Source organism: Arachis ipaensis, chromosome B05 (genome assembly GCF_000816755.2).
Source record: "Arachis ipaensis cultivar K30076 chromosome B05, Araip1.1, whole genome shotgun sequence".
NCBI lineage: Eukaryota > Viridiplantae > Streptophyta > Magnoliopsida > Fabales > Fabaceae > Arachis > Arachis ipaensis.
Window position 1 is genome coordinate 120,236,544 of NC_029789.2, and position 490 is coordinate 120,237,033.

A 490-nucleotide genomic window follows, 5' to 3' on the forward strand; every position below is an offset into this window, starting at 1 on the left:
TTAATAAACTCCCTTCATAAATTCTCTCATCTACATCTCTCAATTTTTTTCTATTTTTCTCAACCATTTTTACTCTATATATAATTTATATTTCATATTAGTAATTTGACAAATTAAAATATGTCATCCGATATTTTTTTATTACAATTAAAATAAAATTTTTTCTTCCAAAATTAACAAACTTTCACTCTCACTCTTTTTTTTATCTTTATCTTTTTTTCTTTTTTCTCTCATTTTCTATTTTTTTTCTACTTTTCTGTTCTACAGAAAATAAAATTAACAAAATAATATAATTTAAATAAAAAATTATTATTATTATTATATATATTTTTTAATTTTTTATTTAGTTTTAAATTTTCACCGTTTATCTTTCTAATCTATATTTTCATTTCTCTTCTTTCAAATATTTATTACGTATAATTTGTAGGGAATACTAATGTTATAATTAAAAGTTAGAATCAAGATTCAATTGTTTTAAAAAAATTAATTT